This window comes from Hydra viridissima, unplaced genomic scaffold (assembly GCF_058129835.1).
Source record: "Hydra viridissima isolate aposymbiotic clone 2 unplaced genomic scaffold, HvirCarnegie_v1 scaffold_2, whole genome shotgun sequence".
Lineage (NCBI taxonomy): Eukaryota > Metazoa > Cnidaria > Hydrozoa > Anthoathecata > Hydridae > Hydra > Hydra viridissima.
The window spans coordinates 18,606,976-18,626,934 of NW_028324301.1; the positions used below are offsets into that span (position 1 = coordinate 18,606,976).

The 19,959-nt window shown below is 33.2% G+C and overlaps 1 long non-coding RNA gene across 3 annotated transcripts; it reads left to right on the top strand.

Moving 5' to 3' along the window:
* The first annotated feature begins 13,402 nt into the window (after nucleotides 1-13,402).
* LOC149892309 (uncharacterized) lies at nucleotides 13,403-15,248 on the top strand. 3 transcript variants are annotated; one of them, XR_016450335.1, is made up of 4 exons: nucleotides 13,403-13,515; nucleotides 14,028-14,211; nucleotides 14,447-14,636; nucleotides 14,976-15,246. It is a non-coding gene; the product is annotated as an uncharacterized LOC149892309 (long non-coding RNA). The 3 variants fall into 3 exon arrangements; XR_016450336.1 differs by having other exon boundaries at nucleotides 13,503-13,520; nucleotides 14,976-15,248; XR_016450334.1 differs by lacking the exon at nucleotides 13,403-13,515 and having other exon boundaries at nucleotides 13,665-14,211; nucleotides 14,976-15,236.
* Nucleotides 15,249-19,959: the final 4,711 nt, after the last annotated feature.

Here is a 19,959-nt window from a genome sequence, read left to right on the forward strand (position 1 = left end):
TATTACAGAAGTAAGACTTTACAATACAGGAACGTATTAATAGTATATGATTGGTATGCTGTATCACTTGTTGTAGCTGTACTAATAAATATTAGGTTGTGAAATTAATTGTTCAATGAAAATTGTTTTAAGTTGTTCAATAGATTACGATAAGAAAAGTTAAAGTCAGACATCAGTTTGAGAGTAAGCTATTTGGCACGTTGTTTTTTTTTATTAGTGTTGTTACAACTGTCGACTAAATCGATTAATGTATTTTTTGAAGTCGACTAAAATCGACTTAAACATTTTTCAAATCGACTAAATCGACTAAAAGTCGAAATTACTTTAGTAAAGGTTATTCAGTTTTAAAGTAATCACAATTGAAACAGAAGATACCAATCATATACTATTAATACGTTCCTGTATTGTAAAGTCTTACTTCTGTAATATTCGCTTACGAAATATGACAGGTTGGGGATTTGAGGGATTTTTGACAGAAATCCAACTACGGGAAAATGTTCTGACACTGGGAAGCAATATTAATTTTTTTCAATACAAATGTCAATGAGTCCATAAAAACCTTGTTTTCCGCCATTTTCATTTATTTTGATATATTAAACCACTGTTAAAAAATGGCGGAAGACAAGGTTTTTATGGGTTCATTGACATTTGTATTTCTTCAAAAAATATATAAAGTTAAAAGATTATCTTAAAAGTAAATATAGACTTTAATTTAGATTAAAAGTTCTCCATTTTTACTAAATAAAAATCTCTCATTTTTTGAAAATAATATTAAAATTTTTAACTTCTTTTAACCATAAAATGTAAAATAAAAGTTTTATGAAAAAACAGTTTTTACTTTTTAAATAAATGATCATTCTAATTTAATATTATTTAAAAAAGGGCACTATATTTACCAAAAATTGTGAGGGGTTTAGTGCCATATTTTTTGTTGTTTTGAGTCACTGTGCGTCATTTCTGGCTGGCAAAACAAACTTGGTTGACAAAAAATTTTCTTCACTGCGAAAGCGCGAGTTAGATATCTAGTTAATATAATTGATCTGTCTCGTAACGCTTTGTAATTATCCGGGACACAGTTTTTAAAGTCCAAGAAAAAATTTATGCCCCGATTTATAACTTTACTCCGGGACAATCGTTTCCTTTGTCTCGTTATTTTTTTCTAGGAAACTTCTCGTCTTGTTACGCTTTTCCGGTTCATTTCAAGAATACGATTCCGAGACGCAGACCCTTAGTATGTAATACTGTTATAATAGCAGATGTTGTTGTTGTATCAAGAGCGTTTTCTTTGTTCGATTTTAATTCATCTAATCTATGAATTAAAATCGAATAAACAAACAAAATAAAACGAAAATTACAATCACAAAGTAAAAAAAAACACAGATGGACATTTTATATCATTTTTCACAACAATTAAAGCAAAAAAATTAATAAAAAATTTTATTAATGAATTACAGTGGTGTAGATAGGTCGGGGCAGATGGGGCGGCTAAACTTTTTTGGGGTGGCAGATTTATAAAACGTTTTTGCATCCTTAATTGAATACCATAACACATTACTTAACGTTTTGTTTTAAAAGCATCAACTGGTTGCTATAATGAAAAAAAGGAAACATATAAATGAAGTGGTGCTATATACAGTAGGCTAAGTATGTGATACAGCATATTAGGTTTAATGCTCAGATATTTTGGTTGAATTAATAAAACCCCCATGAATGATGTTCTTACTCATACACAGTGGGCCAGAGTTGTCCAAAAATTCCAAAACTATTTATAGGTTGAATATAGACATATGATACATGTTTTCAGGGGTTTTTGGGGCCAAGGAATTCATTTCCAGGCTTATTTTCAAGTTTCGAGTGGTCATGAATACACAGGTGATCAGATTAGGGGTGGTCAAGGGTGGTCATGTTATTTCCCGATGGTTTTTCAATTAGATGGAACATGCTATATGTCTAAGTATTGGTAATTAAGGTCGAGGAATTCAAATCTAGGAGTGGCCATTACCGCACAGGTGGTTATTTTAGGGGGGGAGGGGGGAAGAGGGAGGGTCATGGGATGTCTTGACAGTTTTATAATAAAAAAAAGTGACATTTTGAATGTTTAAATATAGGTAAATGAGGTCGGGTATTGAAATTTGGGCTTATTTTGTTTCTAGGAGTGGTCGAGACCACACAGGTGGTCAAGAGTTGTCAAGACGGTGTATTCTTTGTACGAATACTGTACACCAGCCTGTACAACTGGGGCATATGATACCAGTTGTACAAGCTGGTGTACAGTTGTGCAGTCTCCAGGTTATAGTGATGCAGCTTGTTAGGGTCCATTTCCTCATTACTGGAAAAGATACAGAGAGTTATGTAAAACCTCTTCACCAGCTCTTTATCAGTACCTAGAATTTCTACTGACTTTTGGTACCCCCTAAAAAACCTCCTTGCAGTATTAGTATGATTGGAGTTTCCAGATCCTCCTGACTTTGGAACATATAAACAGACTAACCCTCAGCACAAACTGAATCTGTTTTTTTTTGCACTTTAGTAGCTCCTTATTTCCTCCCCTAAACTACCACTTCTTAAAATCCAGCCTGTTGACTATGTGCTTCTTATCCACAAATGAAGGGTGGACAGGCCATGTTTAAATCTTATATCTGGAAGATCTGCCGCAACTCTATAAACTTTCTCCAGGTCATTCAGGTTGGAGCTGCTCAGGCCGCAGATGCTACAACTAGTAGTTACGTCAGTCACTTCACTAAGAAAGATGGAAATTTTCCATCAACCAGGGTCTCCTCCAGCTCGTGGTAGATCATGAATCCATCCAACCTTGAAGGGAGAGCCTGGAACTCCTTAAAAATGTTACACCTCCACCACGACATTTTTGCTCTCCTTTATGTATTGAAACCTGATTGGCCTACAATTGAGTAATGAGGAGGGATTTGGGTTTGTCCAGACAACCTCATCTGTCTCCTTGCTCTGGATCTGTAGGGAAACCAGGCAGGTGAAGAATAAGGACTCTTTAGCTCAACATCCTCAGATACCATCTGTTTATAAACAGACTGTCCGGTGCAACTATCATATCCTTCTTTAGAAATCATAATTAGATCTTCAAATCTGCTCCCCCCTCCTTTAATTTGTAGTAGCAGGCCATGAGGAGCTATTCCAGAGTTTTTTCTGCGTTTTCCTCCTCTGCACTCCTCTTATTGGCCCAGGATGTTGCCTCTTCAAATGACCTTCTCGGTCTTCCTCCCTTACTAATACCATCATCACCTTAAATGATTTGTCAAATTAATAGTTTAACTAATTTGTTGGAGAAATTTCTTCTCTCCGCTATATATTAGTCACTTTAAAAACAAATTATAACTATATTATATTTGATTTGCCTCCTTCATTAACTTCCATTTTCTCCTCTGTCTCCAGCTCTTTCAACAATCAGTACGAATTATCCATAAAAAACTTCTCCCTCTTCCTACCAGATTTGGTTCAGCGACGATTGAACCTCTTCAGTCAAACCTTGCCCAGATTCGATGTCCTCCAGCAACAAGGTATTTAACTGGATACCCTTGGTGTCGTGTTGTAAGCTTGGAAAATACGATCCGTAATAATATTGTTCTTTATATAAAACACTAGAGAAAAGTGTAGATGTACATAAAACTTAACGCATTTTTGTCCCAAATTTTTACCACGTTTTTACCTGTAAAACATTAAGTACTTATTAAGGTCTATGAAAAGATTATTTTCTACATAATCAAACAAAAAACATTTTACCCATTTAAAGTACAACTTTCTAAGAGAAAACGGCATTTTAGAAAGAAATGTTACTTAGACGGCCTACATTAAAGTTAAGTTGCGTGCAAGGTGCAATTTAAAATAGTTTTTATGCTGTGAATGACGTCTTCTGAAATGCCTGAAAGCAATTACCGGGTGCATTTAAAATAATAACAACTTTATGTGGTCTTTAATGGTTATGGGAATTTACTCATTGGATCTATTTAAAGGCACTAATAATATTTCGCAGCTGTAAATAATATATAAAAGGGGTTGGTATTGTAAATAATTTTATTCGTAGTCAGATGGTAATATGATAATGACAAGTTCTTAAAAACAGTGAATTCCTTAGTGTCTCTGGGAAAGCTATAATAATTCCCCACATTTAACAAGAGTGTCTCTGGGAAAGCTGTAATAATTCCCCACATTTAACGAGATTTAGGTGATCAATAAGTCTAAAAACGTTCTCTATGCGTCTTCTTAAATTTTTTTATGCCAAAATTTATGATTAGTATCATTTATAATAAAAGGCTTAGCACCTATTGCGCTCAGAAAATTTAGTGTTAAATTAATATACGTTTTGATTAACTTCATCTTAGAAAAGCTTCTCTCTGCTGTTATATATAATGATATGCCGGTTCTGACTCATGAACACTTTTCCATACTTAAGGATGCTAACGTTGATGAGTTAACTTTTCTTCAAAAAATATGTTATCTTGAGGGATGATGTACCCCTAAAGATCTTATCAAAAAATTTCTTACTTTTTTTCATGTTACCTAAACTTAATGCCTTTTTCAAACCTCAGCGATAGGTCGTGTTTTGTAGTGACCGATGGCAAGTGTGTGAATTCCGTCATCTAAGATAATTCTTTTGTCGTCGTTAGCGCTGAGTGCGACTTTGTTAATTTCTTCAGTGTAGACGTCATGAAGATGAGATCGGAAAACGTTCATGGTTGCAAGTTGTTCTGTCTTGTTCATTAAGCAGTCTTTAAAATGTTGATGCCTTATTTTCTTTTCAACGACTTTCTTTTTGACCCCTTTGCATTTTTTGTGCTCTTTATCTTTAGGTATGTAGTAAGAGTAGAGCTTGGGTCGAAGGCCTACAAACTCTTTAATTTGTTTACCAGCAGCCTCATCTTTGAACATGCCAATGATCTTTTTATTTTTACCTACTTTGAAACCAACGTTTTGAATGGCGGGATGGTCTTTAGGAAAGTCGCTTGTGTCAAATTTGGCTTCAACATCATCGGCAATGTCTTTGTAAAAATCTTCTGTTTCAATTTCAAAAAAGAGCGAGTCAGTGTCGGTCATGAGCAGCTTGGCTTTATCGCCATATTTAGGCTTGATGTAGTCGTAATAGAATTCATACATGAGAGTTTTGCTGATGTCGAGGATGCACATTCCTAAAAAAACGGGTTTGTCATAAGTGACTTGTGTTTTCTTCATGTGAATGGCAGTGAGGTTTTCATCAAAAATGACGTGTCGTTTATATCGAGTTTGTTTAGTTAATTTTAGGACTTCTTTTCTTGTAGTGACAAGTTTAATATCAACATGTTTTTCGATGTTTTCCATAGTTTTCCCAAAGACGGCATTGTTCATCAATTTAAAAAATTCTTTTTCAGATTCGTTTCGACCTGGTTCTGCTCTCTTTTGGGTGTTGCCATCGATGTACGATTTCATCCAAGGTTCTTCTCTAAAGGTGATGCCACGACGAATTTTGGTGATGACTAATCCCATTCGTTCATAGAGTTTAAGATTTGTGCGATGGACGACGTATTTTTCTTTATTGTTTAAATTTGGAACGAGTTTGGCTACTTTTCCAATGGTTAATCTTTCAGGAGCCAAAGGGTAGTCGTTGTGTAAATCGTGAAGCTCTTCAGGGTAATCTAAATCGACTTCAAGAATGCATGGCATGCTGCGCCAATTTTCAAGCTCATCTTCAGTCATCCATTTGAATCCTCCAACAGGAAGAGGTTGACTCATAGCCCATCCGTAAAGATTGTTAGCGTCTAAATACATGAGGAATTTTGAGGGTTTTGAAGGGTCGTAGTCTGGCATGTATTTGTTATTAGCAGTTCCAAGTCGGTTGGAGATCATGCTAATTCCGCCGCGTATTCCTTTTTTAACCATGTTGAGCATATCAGGATCGCTTAAAAGTTCAATTTCAGCTTTAGTACTTTTATAACAGGCTTCCATACCGAGTCCAGGAGAGGTGTAAAACTGAGCAGGATCAAGATCGTAACTTTTCATGCAGGCGTCTCTAAAATTTTCAATAGCGTCTTCTAGAATTAAGACATCAGACACGTTATAAATTTCTAGGTAATCTCTAAATGTTTTACATCCAAATACTTTCCAAACGTTTTTCGCATGCGTGTATTCTTCATCAGTGATGTCTTTATCGTCTAGTCTGGAATAAAAGTCTTCTTTTGGAGGCAATTGCGTTTCAGTTAATTTTTCAATCGAGTCCATCCATTCGTAAGGGAAAATACCTTTTTTTCTTATCAAGTCGAACTTTTCCTTTTCAGGATAATATTCCCTAGCGTTTATGCATTGTTCATCGGTTAGATTTTTAGAGAGTTTGTCTAAAGTGTCAGACATGAACCTATAGCTGTCAAGAAACCTCAGTTCTCTTAATACTTCTTTTGGTTCACCTTTCTTATCGACAGTGTCTCTCAGTTTGATTTTTTTAGAGAAGCTAATATATTTCTCATCATTGTTTGGTATGCAATTGAGCTTTCCACCTAATTTTTTAATAAACAAATGGCTGTCATAGGCAGACAAGCAATGTATAAATACGGGAATAAATTTTGGAATTCGATATTTTTTATTGCAAGCATCATGAGCAGCACCACGGTACTTTCCAGTCAAATGACAGTGATCCCACACTTTGTCACCGTTAAGATCCTTTTTGCAAATGTGACATTCGGTTTCAGCTTCAAACTTCTTTTTATCCACATCAGTCTTTATTGGCTTATTCTTCCATTCTTTTTGCAGTGAATCAATCTTATCGAAAATCTTTTTAGAGTCTTCTTCAAGACTGGTGATAAACTTTCGAGCCACATCATCCTCTTCGCTTTCTGCTGTGTATAAAACGGGTTTTTCTTTATAAATGGTTTCGTCAAAGCATTTGATATGATAGCTGAACGAGCATGGAACATGCTTTTGGTATTGTTTGGTGTATGACTGTTTTAAGTCAGGAGTGCAAGTGTTGACGGGTTTGATGAAACTTTCAAAGTCAGCAGTTACCACAAACGGAACTCTCATGGTCTTGTTATAGTTTTTAAACTGAACAGTTGCTCCTTTTTCAGGAAGATCGATTCTCATTGGAGCGTTATCATAGCAGTATTCTTGATGGATTTGAAGCTTTTCTTCTTGGTTGAAACCTTGCATACAATTTCTGCAAAAGTATTGTTTATGTTGATGTTTTGTTGTTGAGGAGCCGGCAAACCGACTGAAATTTTTAATAAGACAATAATGGCTGTTGTCTTTGTTTGAAATGAGCAGCAAATCAACACAGTGTTTTCGATCATGAAATTTGGATATTTGCATAGGTTGAGGCTTATTCATTTCATAGTGAAAGACGTTCACGCTGATGTCAGGATTATTCACTTCAAACTTTTCGATTTGAGTTGTCTTTACAGGAAATTCCATTCCATTCCAATTAAGCTCTTAAGATTTTTCAATCAACTCATTATCAATTCTTTCGTTGTTTTTATTTTTCATGTTAAGAGCTCTGGTGACGCACCACTTGAAGCATTCATTGTCGTTGTTTACCATGTTGATGATGGCTTTTTTACTTTCCAACTCGGGAGACAGCTTCATGTAGGAAGAGCCTCTGAAAGGTTCATAATCAGCAAAGTTAATATCCATTCTTAAAATCTTTGACAAGACGCAATTGGATCCCATCTTGTTGTAATTAGCACTACTTTCCAAGATTTTTTCTTCCATTTCAGTCATGAGCGCTCTCACATCATCACCCTCTAATAATCTTTTCGCATTAGATGAAAAGTTAGCCGTCTGATTAGTTTCCCCACCAGTCAAGATGCTTACGCGAATCATTTCACAGACTAAAGAAATTCTTACCTTTGTGTTTCTTTCTCCTTCCATGGTTTGAATGGCAGACTCCCTTACCAAGTTTAAAAAAGAAACAATGTCTTGGTATCGAGAAGATGGCTCGTATGAAAACAGTCTGGTGGAGCGCTCTGCTGAATGCTTAGTCATATTAAACTTTACTGTAAATGGTTTTGACACAGGCTGCTTATACACTGTTTTTAATACAAGTGATTTGATAGACTTTATCTTTTCATCGATTTGTTCTACTGATTCGCTTACCTTCTTCTTGACTACATCAGGAACGTAGGGTTCTATCCATTCTTTAATATCATTAAACTTATTTGCAACATATGACGTCACACTTTTTGCAACTCTCGTCAGACTTGAAATTAAAGGTCTTGGTGCTGGAACCGGTCTAGGTGTAATAACGTTTGTTGAATCGTTAACCGGTGTGTTAAGAATAGAGGGTTCATCTCTTGTCACCTGATTTTGCAAGAGAGTAGAAGCTTCGAATGAAATCAAGTCGCTAGACCTTAGTCTTGGAGCTGGAACAGGTCTTTGAACCGCAGGACGAGGAGCAGGCACAGGTCTTTCAGAACCAACAGCAAACCTTACTTTTGCCGGCTTTATTGAAACTTTTGTCGGTTTTACAGAAACTTTTACAGGTGGTTGAACAAACCTTACTTTTGTCGGTTTTACAGAAACTTTTACAGGTGGTCGAACAAACCTAATCACGGTAGGTCTTTCATTAACAGGCAACGGTCTTGCCTCAGTCGTTCGTCTACGAGGAGCAGGTTCAATGATGGTAATATTTAAAGCTGCAATGAGATCAGCTTTTTTCATTTTATAGATACCTTTGATATCACCACGACCTTTAGCCATCTCTCTTAATTCTTTCACAGTCATTTTTGAATAGTTTCGATCTTTTCGATCATTAACAGGCTCTTTAGCACCAATGACAGGTCTTGTTGTTTTAATAGCCTCAACAAGCTCTTCCCTAGTCATTCTGCTATAGTCTTTTATAGCTCTTTCTTTAGCATCCCTTCTTAATGATGCCATTGATACTTTTCGATCTTTAACAGTTTTACTTTCCATTTTTATTATACTAAGATTTTCTTTAAGTCAATTCAATTTTTTTAAATCTTGGCACACTTTCAGCATATTTTCTTCTTCGAAAAGTTTTTACCGTTTTTTTTTAATTCTCCCGTGAAAAGAATTAAAAAATTATTTAGAAAGACGTGAATACATATTTTTAATCTCTCTAATATGTTCAGTGATTTTACGACATATATTACGTCCGCTAGCATTTAGTTTCCAATTTGTTCCGATCAGGAATTTATTACGCAGATCAATGTCTTCTTTTATATTTCTGATCACTTCTTCAAAAGGTGCTACTTCAACCATTTCTTTGAAAATGATTCGATGTTCCTTTGGAAGTTTTCTTATGTTTTTTAGAAATTTAAGCAAACTTTTTGATTTAGCCGTATCAGAAGTTGGCTCAAAGCTATCATCAAGAGCATTTAAAAGATCATCCTTTTGCATGCTTTCCATCTTTTTATTTATGCCAAGAATTTTATTTAAGTCAATTTTTTAACATGTTAAAAGTTAAAAAATCAATTTTGCTGCTTTTTACGTTTTTCAAGCTTTTCAGAATTTAAAAATTCAATCTTGATTCCATTATCCACCTTTCCATCTCGACGCTCTAAATATCTCCATCCACGTCCAGTTCCTGCCATCGCTTTGTAAAGAGACTTGTATTCAGTCACCTCACCCGTTTCAATGTTGGTTATTCTCACAGTGATGGGCTTTTTCTTAACTAAACTAAGCCATTCCCATTTTGGATCAACAGGTTTTTTTTCTTTTGGAGGAGGCTTTACTTTTTTTTCTTTTGCTCTTTCTAAAATCTCATCTTTACTGATCAAATTATTTTCAACCGCAAGCATAATCAACGTTATTAAATCATCTGCTGTTTTACTAACGCCGTTTTCATTCAACAAATTTTTCAAATACGATGTTGTATATCTCATTTTATTATACCAAGATTTTTTTTAAGTCAATTCAATTTTTCCTGAAAAGACATCTTAATAAACTTAATAAACAGCGGTCATGTTGGTTCCGTCTGAAACAAATTTAAGCAATTTATCAGAGATCACCACTGCAAAAATAACGGTATTTGCAATAGTTGAAGTTCGAAATTTAAGGTTTACCACTAATTCAGCTGTTTCCGACGCCACTCTTTCTTTTTGCTTGCTGATATCCACAAAGAACAACGGATATAATTTTATATATTCAAGCAAGGTTAACCCTGATTGACAAACAAGATCATTTGTGCCGTAATATTTTTCATCAAAAGAGAACGCATCTGAATAAGCCATGACCACTCTCTTTTCTCCAAAATTCAAGTCGTAATTGTAATTTGGATACTTTATTCCATTAACAGTCACGTAAAAATTGCTAACATCACAATGGTCAAATAGCGATGGATTAACTGTTTGACTGGAATTTCTGTTTGTCTGAAGTCCGAACAAGATAAATCTTGGAATGCTTTTGTCAGTGACTCTTCCAAGCGACCAGGTAAATTCTGTTTGACCGGCTGGAATAAGCTGTCTTTCACATTTGTTTGATTTATAAGCCACTTGAATGGGGATTTTTTGAGCCATTAAATTCATGAAATCAGTCTTTTTCGAAATATCCAATTCAACGCGAGGCATATAAAGTCTGAATTTTTTAAGGTTGATCATTCCTGCACTAACACTTTCCGCTCTATAAATTGCATCATCGCATTCTTTCTTTGTAAAGGTGATGGTATGTCTAAACCCATAAACAACTTTGTCATAGGTTTCGCAAAATCCAAAAATGTGCTTCAACGGAATTTTAAACAAAAAAGCTCCAACGGATGTAGTGTCTGCAAACAAGTGGTCTCGTCTAACATTGAATCCTGAATTTCCAACAAGATTTGACGTATCCATATACCACATCTGTTTTAATCCATCAGCAAACTGAAATCCATAAGGATATTTCATCAATCCAAGTATGGTGGTGGCTGGACCTGGATACATCACTCTTTCCACTTGCTCTCCCGACAAGTCATAAGTCACATCATTAAACAAATACATCAAAGCGTTGTTCACCAGTGCAATGTTGTCTTTAGCATCGTAAAAGGTTCCATCGCTCTTTTTCAACACTCCTTCAATAAGAATGTAAGCCTCTGATGGTACTGTTTGAATCGATTGACAGTCAATCTCAAAAGTAATCGTGCCTGAAGAATTTAAATCGAGATTGGTTGGAAGGTACTCAAAAAAATCAACTTTTTCAATACCAATATCATACTCTGGGTTCTCAGTAACTCTTAATCGCTCAGTACTTATCATTTTTTATATAATAAAAAAATTATTTAATTCATTTAAATGTCTCTCATTGCAAGACATTGCAAGTTTATAACAAGTCATCGCAATAGAATGCTATCTTCATACTATTTTCATGCCCTGCCCCATTTTCACCAGGTCTTGGATTCGAATCGCGTTCTTTTTAGACATTTTCTTAATTTGAATAGATGAACCAGTCTTTAATTTCTCAATGGTCTTTTTACCTTTATCAATAGCTACATCTCTAGCAGTGGAAATGGCTGAAAGGGCTAACTCTGTACCAGCAGATTTTGCAGCTGTAATCGCTTCTTGTCCAATTTTACTTGTAGCAGCATTTTTAAGCAAATTCACTGTTGCTTTTGACATACTTGACGCAGCTGCTATTTTTATGAAATTTTTAATCATGTCTACAATACCACCTCCACCAACAACGTTCTTTTTCACATATCTTCTTTTGTTCACAATGAGCATTTTTTTAAATAAAACAATTTTTTAAATAATTTTATCAATAGTCCTCATTAACGATTTATATTCCTCTTTATTAATCTCCCCCTGTCTCAACAGCTCATCGCAAATAGCAACAGCCACATTTCTTGACTCTTTATTCCCAGCATGCCATGCAGCTATACTCAATTCAAGCTTTTCCACCAACGCATTAGGATCGCATGGAAGAATAATGACACCACGACCTTTTTTACCCTTTTCAATACGCATCATTTTTTCCCAAATAGGAGCAATAAGTTGCTGATACTTTGGTCTTCTTGATGATTTCGGTTTATGCGGTTGCGAATCAGATCTTATAGCATCACTACCCAGTAAACACGCTTTAGTTGGTCCAACTGACGGGCCAGTATTGGCTACAGTTGGCTAACTGTTGGCATTTCTTGCCAACCATTAACCGACTGTATACCGGCGTGTTTTTGAATCGTAAGTTTCCCGTAAGTTTGTAAATGTATATTATAAATATATTCACTTAGACCATGCGACTAATTATCAAAATTATTCAAATAGATTCATTCAATGATTAAAACTATTCAATAGAGTTAGTTTAGTTTGAAGCTTTTTATCATTTTTTTTTCTTTCAAACGCTTTTTCTACCCTTTAATTAAACTTTTAAACTCAAACTCTCGTACACCTCTTAATATAACCGTTACGCTGGTAAGTAGAAATATTTTACATTTATCCATTAGTGACACATTCAGATATAATTTTTGACATTGGTTGAGTTTTTAATTTATTTTTATGATGACACCATTGTTGCATTTGTATAAGACATTTTAGCTCTATTTTAACTATTATCAAAAGTTTAAATACAGCTAAAATGTATATGTGCGTGTATAGTAGTATGTTTATGTGTGTATTTCTGTATGTATATGTATGTATGTTTGTATGTATATTTATATATATATATATATATATATATATATATATATATATATATATATATATATATATATATATATATATATATATATATATATACATATACAGAGTGTCTGCCAGATCAGGGGAATTCAGGGAAAAGTCAGGGAAATCAGATATCTGCAAAAAATCTAGGATAATCCAGGAAATTAGGTTGAATTTTAAAAAAATCAGGGAGAAATCAGGGAAAATGGCTCTTCATCAAACTTACATAACGTAAATAAGTTGTACATAGTACATGTAATATAAAAGTTTATTTGGCAGATAGTTTTATGAACTTCACTTGCATCAAGCGAATCTTGAATCTTCACTTGCAAAAATGTAAACAATTATACAACCCATATTAAATGTATCAATACTTGATACATTTAGTGTGGGTTGTATTATTGTTTACATTTTTGCAGTTGAAGAGCATTTTTCTAAACGAATCTAGATCAATTTTTGTGAAGTTGAATTTGGGTAACTTTAAATTAAATCAAGGAAAACAGGTAGAAGATCAGGAAAGTATCAGGGAAAAGTCAGAGAAATCCACCTAAAAATATTGGCAGACATCCCTATGTATTTTGTATATATTGCATATAATATATGCCATATACAATATTGACATAATATATGCAGTATATAAATAAATGGTATATGCAATTGTATATACAATATGACATATACATTTCATATTAAGCATATATAACATTTATATTATATTATATTATATTATTATTATTATTATTATATATATATATATATATATATATATATATATATATATATATATATATATATATATATATATATATATATATATATATATATATATATATATATATATATTCATATAATGCATATAATTATAGCATTTTATTAAAAGGGACTTTGACTTCTGAAAACTATGAGAAAACTGTTCAAAATTTTGGGGATCAGGAAAGTAAGGTTTTGGATAAACTATTTGTTTTTTTGTTTTTTTTTTTGTTTTACTACTTGTTATACATTGTATATGTGTTACACATACATACATTGATTATGATGCTGACATGTATTGACAAAAGAAAACTATTTATATTTTTTGTAAAAAAAATTAATTTGTGTTTTAATATAAGTCATAAATGGATGAAGGCTTTAAAAAAATACATATTTCATGTTACAAAAATACACATTTCTACTTTTTTATGCAGATAAAGGTTTTAAATAACGCTCTTTTCCATGGCCTTAATAACACAGCACAAAAATGTGCTAGAATACCATTTTTACAGCAATCAATTCACCTACAGGGATAAATAACATGAATGTTTAAAATTTTAACTCCAAATATTTGAGTTCCATAACACCTTTATCCATGTATGTCTTCAATTTAAAAACTAGATTGTGTTTTTGAAACCAGTTTTCCAATAAGATTCAAATGCAATCAAATATTATTTAATTATTTATGTATGTTTATAGAGAAGTTAGCAGCTTTGGAGTTAAGATTAACAGAACTGGAGCAAAAAAATAAGTTTTTAGAAGTTCAAAGTTTTTTGGATAATGAAGATATTGTTGTTCCCCTGGCCTTCCAATGGAAAGTAAGGAAGATTTGGAGAGGCTTAACCTTATGATACAGATGAAATCTGAGATGGCTCTCTATAAAGTTTGAAATTATTTTTTGTATTATAATGTTTCTAGCAGTCTTCAGGTTGCGTTTAAACTAGTAACTATTATTTTATAAGATCAAAGATAAGTTTTTTTATAAGTCTTATAATTGTAATTTATCAAAGGTAATTTAATAATACCTTAGTTATATTATACCGCATTACATTTTCATTTACCTTTGAAAAAATAGTTTAAATAAAAAAGTTGTAATATGTAGCATTATTTGTTTTTAGGTCGAATATCTGCGTTCTATTGGCGGTAAAGTTGAACGTCCAAAATACATATGATGTGTGTTGGGAGCCATGTTTTCCAAAAATTTTAGCGTTTTATGTAATCTAAACGGATCTTCAAGTAAGATGATAGCTACTGGAATGGGCAAGGTTAAGTTGCGATGTTATCATTTTGTGTTAAAGTGCTTACTATGTAAGTATTACTAGTTATGTAAATTTTTAGTCTATTAAAGTCAACTGTATTTTTATATTTATAAAAATATGTTTACAACACTAAGAAAGAATATAATATGTTAGTACTTATGACAATTACCAGTGTTGTCATTAGTTGTAAATTTGTAAGATATTATATTCTCCCTTGGTGACTTGAACTTATTATCATATGCACATATTTTTAAAACTGCTAACCAGTTAATGTAATTCTTGATTTGCAAAGTATACGTATAAGAGCTTAAAAATAACTTAAAAATAATTTATATTTAAACAAAAAATAAATTGAGTTTTTAAATTTATTTTCATTTTATTCTTTTAGCAGCAGTAAGAATTCAGTATCTTAATTCCAAGGATAAAGATATTTACCCGATGGTTTCAAGATGGTTTCAGGGCGCAAATGATCAAGGAGATGGGCGAATAAATAGACAGGCGAAAAGCAAGGTTATAAAAAATCAGTTGCAGTTAATCAATGAAAAGAATATTTAGTTATTATTTTCTTTTGAAAATTTATAAAAGCTTATTTTTCTTGATTTTATTTATAAATCTAATTTTTCTTAATTATTATTAATAATTATCTAATAAATCGCCACGTTTTTAAATATTAGCGTTTTACAATATTGTTTTTAATTAAAGTTGCCAATATTAGTTTCAAACCTTTAATAATATTAACTACAATAATAGAATATTTTTAGTTCTTTATTTGTAAATATTTTTCTTTAATGGTCTGGAAATAAAAGTGTAATGATAAAAAATTTGTTCTTTTTTTTGTATTCAACTAAGTTATCTATAAATAATACAATATTTTGTGTCGACAGTAGTACTGTTTGGTAAAGTCTGATATACAAACAATCACTATTAGATAGAAAATTAAATATGAAAAAGCAAAGTTATACTTTGTTATTAAGCAATATTCAAAACATGATTTATAACTTTTGCACTTTCAATTTAAGCGCAAAAGTGAATTTAAGAAATCGCGAAAAAAAATCATATAGTTGGGCCGGTAATGGTACCAACTGTTAGCCAACTGTTTTATTACTGTTGGGCCGTTAATGGCAAACAATTGTTTAAAAACAGTTGGCTAAGTGTTGGTAAAAGCGTTACGTTTTTTTCACGGTACCAACTAAATAGCCGACTGTTGGCCCAACTGTAGCTAATAGTTGGTTATTAGGATCGGGCCAACTACTTACCAACTGTTCGATGTTTACTGGGTATCCATTAAATTTTTTTCATAATTTTGCAAATCTTCATTGGTATAGCTCTTTGGTATTGTTAATTCAGTCATCAGTTCCCAAAGACCTTTTGTTCCTTCATACCTTTCACCACTGACAATGATATCATCTCCATCTATTTCAACCTCCATTTTTCCAATATACATTTTATCTCCAACTTTGTTCACTTCGAAAGGCCTTTTCTTTTTTTGATCGACTGACAGGCTTTTGATCATCTTTTCATTGCTCTCGATGATAGGTTTAAATAGCTTGCTCACATCAGCTTGAAAATTCGTATCTGAAATGTTGTCATTCACGCTGTTCTGATAAATCCTCTTTCGTCTGTCATTAACTTTTTTCACAATTTCATCCCTTTTATTCTGGTCTTGTATTTTAAAGAAAAACATCTTTTTAAAATACGTAGAAAAAAACATAAATTGGTTTTTACGACTACGTTGATCCTTTCTTAAACATGTTATTGAACGTTTGAATCGCGTCTTCTCGTCCTTTTTGGATAAAGTTTTCTTTAATAACTTCATCTATTCCCTTTTTGGTTTTGCTTCGTATTTCCTCCATCAATGATTTAAATTTTTGAAGCTCCCCAAGAATCAATTGAAACTCTGAATCGCTTATTTTTCCATCCATCAACGCTTTGGAAATGTGCTCGCTGATGGTGTCCAATTTCGACTCAGCCAACACTTTGATCTTCTCATGCTTTTCCGCTTTTAATACCATCTTTTTATTCACTTGACCTCCAACAATCGATAAAAACCCCATGCCAATAGCCACACCTTCACACGCAATCGCTACTGGACTCGCAATAATCGTAGACAAAACCCCTATTCCAGTCGCACCCAATGCTATACATAATCCTTGCATCACATTGTCCACATTCGAAATGATTCTAAACACGCGATGATACTTTTTGCTTAGATGAACTCGCTTTGCTTTTTCACTCTCTATCTCTTTCTGAATCTCGCTTATTTTCTGAAGCCTATAAACATGTCCTCCTTCATCTGCAGGAGCTGTTGGAAGAACTGGATAAAGTTTTTCATTCAATATTTCCATTTTTTATTAAGAAAAAACTATTTTAAATCAATGTAATTAATCTTACAAAGTTTTTCTCCTTTTTTAACAATCACGTCCTGTTTGCTGTTACTATTCACATCCATAATAACATCATCTACAGACTCTGAAATAATAACTTCGTTTTTTCTATAATTCAATTGATCAGTAATTTTATTCATTAATGTTATCACTGCAACACCTTTCTCCAAATTCAGCCCAATGGATAAAGCTATCATTGTATGTGAGAGAGCAGCAAATTTAATGTCTTTCTGGGCAAAAATCTCATATTGTTCGTTAACGTTGAAATAAGGTGGATGATCTAACGTTTTCGTAGACACAATAATGTTGTTTGGTCTTCTTTCCTCCAACTCTCTAACCCTCTCTTCCAAAATTTTTAATTGCAAATCCAAACTGTGGACTTCTGCTGAGGTAACATTTCTAAAAAACTTGTGAGGAGCATGCATTTTACATATTAAAAATAAATTTTTAGATCATTTTTGCAAACTTAACAATTCATTATTATCTACCCATGAATTAAACGAGTCTGGATATCCCAACCATTTGACTAACGACTTGCTCTTGGTTTTGCGAATGATTTTTTCAATTCTGAATATGTCTTGATGCGTCTTTTGCATCTCCTGCTCGTAAAAGGTGCCTTGAATTTCTTCACCGTTAGCGTCAGAGATTTTATACGTAGGCGGATTCGTATACTGAACTTTTGACACTGTAAAAACCTCCTCAGTCCATCTAGGTGTATACCCCTTTTCAAAATGAGACTTCTTTTTTGCAATCCGCACTTGATCACCCATGGAAAATTTTGGTTTTGCTGGTAATGTTTGATCCTTTCCATACAGATTCCACCATACCCTATATTTATTCTTTTCATCTCTAGCTTCCACTGGTGTCATTTTGATGGAAGAATGCTTTGTGTTGTTGTAATTTTTCACCATCTCATCCAATACGTCAATGTATTTATTGGTATTGTTGGCTGAAAAATATTTAAACATTCTCTCTTTCATTGTTATATTCCATCGCTCGACAACACAACTTTTTTCCTCGTTTTCAGTAGAATACAATTGCACACCCAAAGCTCTCACATGCCTGTTGTAAAATTCTTTTCCTTTATCCACCCACAATTTAATGCATTTTCTTTCTGTGAAAATCTTTTTCAACGCTTCAGCCACTTCAAGACCTGTTTTGCTTTTTAACGGAACGATCCATCCATACTTTGAAAACACGTCGATCACCATGAGCAAATATTCTACACCGTTGTTGAATTTTGAAAACGATTGCATGTCCACCAAATCAGCAGCCCATATTTCATCAATGTCATTCACAATCACCCTTCTTCTTTTAAAATGATGAATCACCGGTTTATGAAGCTCCTCTGCAAGCTGATCCGTCCATTTCAAATCGCTCACACCAAATCCTTTTGTTGCTGAAGGTGATCCATGCGATGAAACAAACTTACATTTGCTTATCCCACAAGAGTTGCATATTCCTTTCAACATAGGTCTGTTGTTTTTTGTGATCTCGTTTTTCAAGTGAATGGTTTCAGTCTCTCTTCTACACTTAACGCAATACATTTTTAACATATATAAAAACTTTTTAAATATAAAAAATGGAAGTGATGAAATTGTCATGTAAAATTGGGAAAACCAAAAGAAACAACAGCGCGCTTTTACCTAGAAGTATACGAGGAATCATCGTTGGAAAGTCTGGTTGCGGAAAAACAACGTTACTACTCAATTTACTTTTAAGACCTGGCTGGCTAGAGCCGCTTGCAAGTCTTTGGCAAATCACTATTTCAACCTGAATACAAAATACTCAAAAGATCATTCGAAAATAAACTTCCTAAAAAGGATATTGTTGATTTGTTAACGGATGATGTACAAGACGAAATGGAAAAATTGAATTTAAACCCTGAAGATGTTATTGAGGAAATTTCAAAAAAATATTCCGACAATGATGATATGGAGTGTCAATTCTTTGAAACGGCTGATGATGTACCTGAACCTGAATCCTTAGACTCGACCAAAAACAATTTGATGATCTTTGACGATTTGCAATTAACCAATCAAAACAAGTGCGAAAAATACTATATCCGAGGAAGACACTCTAACGTCGACTGCTTTTACCTCGCTCAAAACTATTTCGAGATTCCAAGACATACCATCAGAGAAAATGCTAACTTTATTTGCCTCTTTAAACAAGACCAAAAAAGCGTTAATCACATTTATCAAGATCACGTTTCCTGCGATATGAAAATAGAAGAATTTAAAGCCTTTTGCAATCATTGCTGGAATGAACCTCACGGATTTGCCGTCATCGATCTCTCTTCTAAAAAGAACGATGGAAAGTACCGAAGCGGGTTTGATGATTTTTTATTTTTCTAAAACAATTTAAAAAAAAATAATTATTATTTAAAAAATGTCAGGTATAATCATCGATGTAGATGGAAAATCAAGTGTTATCACCACTGATTTTTTGGATAAAATCGTTTTTGACGAAGGAAAAAGTTATGAAATGGCTTTTCTCGGTCTTGAGACTTACAACAGCATTCCAAATGTAAACAGTAAAAACAATTCTTTCAAATACAGCATGAACAATGGAGCTAATTGGGAGAACATTATCTTTCCATCAGGAAGCTATGACATTAAAGACATCAATGAGTATTTGCAAAAGTCTATTTTAAACACAATAAAAACAGCTCAACGTGGAAGTTATATTATTGCAAATAAAATTAATTACTCTCCAAACAACCTTCAAATTGGAATCAATCTTAATACTTTAAAATCAACCATTAAACTTGGCTTGAATTATTTGATTGACTTTAATGTGGAGAATAGCATCTCTTAAGTTTTAGGGTTTACTAAAAGAAAATTAAATTCCAATTCCGAATACGAGTCGGATCATATTGTTAGAATTTCAAGCATTAACACCATCAGAATCGTTAACAACGTTATCGGATCATCCTATATTAATGGAACCCAACTCAATTGCATTTACTCCTTTTATCCAAATGTT